General features: G+C 39.6%; 1 pseudogene; it reads left to right on the plus strand.

Moving 5' to 3' along the window:
• Window positions 1-30: 30 nt before the first annotated feature.
• The window catches only part of LOC105458689, a 3,696-nt pseudogene continuing 786 nt past the window's right edge, over window positions 31-2,940 (plus strand).

Consider the following 2,940-nt stretch of genomic DNA (forward strand, 5'->3'; position numbering starts at 1 on the left):
CTCTCTCTCTCTCTCTCTCTCTCTCTCTCTCTCTCTCTCTCCTCTCTCTCTCTCCCCCTCTTTCTCTGTCTCTCTTCTTCCCTTTCGTCCCCGTGAAGGAGGCAGTCGGGCAAGATGAGCGACCAGGAGGATCTGGATTATTACATCATGTGCCCGTCGTTTCCGTCGTCTCCGAAGGATCCGACGTTGACCGCAAGCGGGCAGGATCAGCGGGAGGAGTTTGTGTTCGTATCGAGGAGGACAAGCGGCCGGTCGTGATCCTGCTAGGATGGGCCGGCTGTCAGGACCGATACCTGGCCAAATACAGTTCGATCTACGAGGAGAAGAGGTATTCCAAAACCGCTGATATCGCGTGAAACTGGTACCGCGCGTACGCTCGAGGCCAAGGCCCGTTTTAATATACCCCTCAGGAGGTCGGAAATTCTCACGTTGGAGATGCCACGGTTTCACGGTTCTTCCAAGTACTCGCGTGCGCACCAGATGCGCATTCAATAAATGGCGTAGAATCCGCGAAAATGATTTGCAAAAGAACGGCGATGTGTCTCGACTCGGTGCGCAAAGTCTTGTACTTTAAACCTTGCACTTTAGACGCGATCTAATAATAGACGCGATATAGAGAACTCGGGACAGGATTATATTTTTAATTTTACGTGTCGCGCAATGCGGAAACGGACATATTTGTGGAGTCGGAAATGCAACCGTATAGTATAGTGCTCCATTTTTGTGAGTATATAAACGTTGTATGTCGAATCGTCAGATCGCGATCGGCGTCGTTCGACGCTGCGCTCGAAAACGCAATTAATCACTTGATTATTATTAATCCCGGCGTTACGTCCTCTCGCAGTTGCATCACGTTGCATTACACGGTGCCGGTGGAATGCCTGTTCTGGCGCCGGGACAAGATGCCTTACACCGACAAGCGGCTGGACAAGCACCCGATATTCTTCCACGTCTTCAGCAACGGCGGCGCGTTCCTGTATCAGCACGTCAGCCTCGCAATGCAGAGGGCTAACACGCCGTCCAAGGTAGACACGCCTCCACGTAAAACTTGTGTAATATGAAAAACAATGAAGACGAATCGAAATATAAAATACAGGGTCCATTATGAAAGTAATGCGCATTTTCTGGGAAAAATAGATTTATTGATCGTACTTGTACAAATGCTTAAAATTCTTCAAAATACTCTCCTCCTGCATCAATATACTTGCGGAGACGTGTTTGCCACGCCTGAAAGGCACCCTGAAACTCCTCGACGGGAATGCCTCTCAGGAACGTTGTAACATGCTTTTGGATGTTTTCCACGGTCTTCCAATGTTTTCCTTTCATCGTTACCAACTTCCTGGCCCGGAGTAACACCCCGGTGGTCCCCCAACCCCCTTACAGTCCCGATTTGGCTCCATGCGACTTTTTTTTGTTTCCCCGACTCAAGAGAGAGCTGAAAGGAATACATTGGGAGACCGTGGAAAACATCCAAAAGCATGTTACAACGTTCCTGAGAGGCATTCCCGTCGAGGAGTTTCAGGGTGCCTTTCAGGCGTGGCAAACGCGTCTCCGCAAGTGTATTGATGCAGGAGGAGAGTATTTTGAAGAATTTTAAGCATTTGTACAAGTACGATCAATAAATCTATTTTTCCCAGAAAATGCGCATTACTTTCATAATGGACCCTGTATGTACTAAAAATACATCGTAAAATATATTAATACGTACATAAAATTACACGACATACAAAATTTATAAATAGAAGTATATATAAAATTTGAAGGTATAGATTTAGCACGCATTATATACATATATATATTATAGATTATCTATGGGTTTGATTCAAAATTTAGGATAAAAAATTTAGAATCCTATTGATATGTTTTTGTATATCTTTTTATATAAAAAAAGGCACGAAAATCATTTAAAGAATTGAAAACACTCGCACATGTTAAATGTATATATAAAATGTTAAAATGTAGGCACGCGTATAAAGATGCACGTTGTGTAACTTCGTCAAAAATGATCGTAACAAAATGATCCAAAAAGCATTTTATAGCTTGAAGTCTTTACTTTCGAAATCCATAATTTATTAAATGACTTACTGATTCTTTACAAAGCTGCACAAATACAAATGGAGATGCATCAAATCTAAAAATTTTGTACTAAGTTTTCAAAGTTCCATGGAGTACAATAAAAATTGCTTACAAATGCAAATTGCAGCGTTTGAAAGGATGAAACTTTACTTTTAATTTGCGTGTTCGATCAGCATTGTGCAATTTTTTTTCACCGAATTATTTAATATGGAAGCAAAAATGATCCTTTTCACTTCAATGTTGAATAACTCGGTGAAAAAAATCACAATGCTCATCGAGTACGCAAATTAAAGATAAAGATTCACGCTATAAGTCGCATTTGTATACGAATTTTATTTTACTTTCTGGAACTTCGCAAAGTTCGTAAAAAGGATCTATCAAATATCAAAATTCTTTTCAAAATGTGAAAGGTTCCATCATCTGAATTAAAAATCACACATAAATGAAATTTACAGTTTTCGAAAGAGTGAATCTTTAGGTTTAATTTAAGCACTCGATCAGCATTGTGCGATTTTTTTTTCACCGAGTTACTCAACATTGAAATAAAAGTGATCGTTATGCTTCAACATTGAATAACTCGGTGAAAGAAAATCGCAAAATACTTAACGAGTATGCAAATTAAAGGTAAAGATTCACGGTTTTAAATGCTGTAAACTGTATTTATGTGCGATTTTAATTCAGATGATGGAACCTTTCAAATTTTGAAGAGAATTTTTGATTTTATTGACAGATCTTTTTTTACGAACTTTGCGAAGTTCTAAAAAATAAAATAAAATTCGCATACAAATAAAGACTTATAGCGTTCGAAAGCATGAATCTTTATNTTTAATTTGCGTACTCGATGAGTATTGTGCGATTTTTTTT

This window comes from Wasmannia auropunctata, unplaced genomic scaffold, assembly GCF_000956235.1.
Source record: "Wasmannia auropunctata unplaced genomic scaffold, wasmannia.A_1.0 LD334386.1, whole genome shotgun sequence".
NCBI lineage: Eukaryota > Metazoa > Arthropoda > Insecta > Hymenoptera > Formicidae > Wasmannia > Wasmannia auropunctata.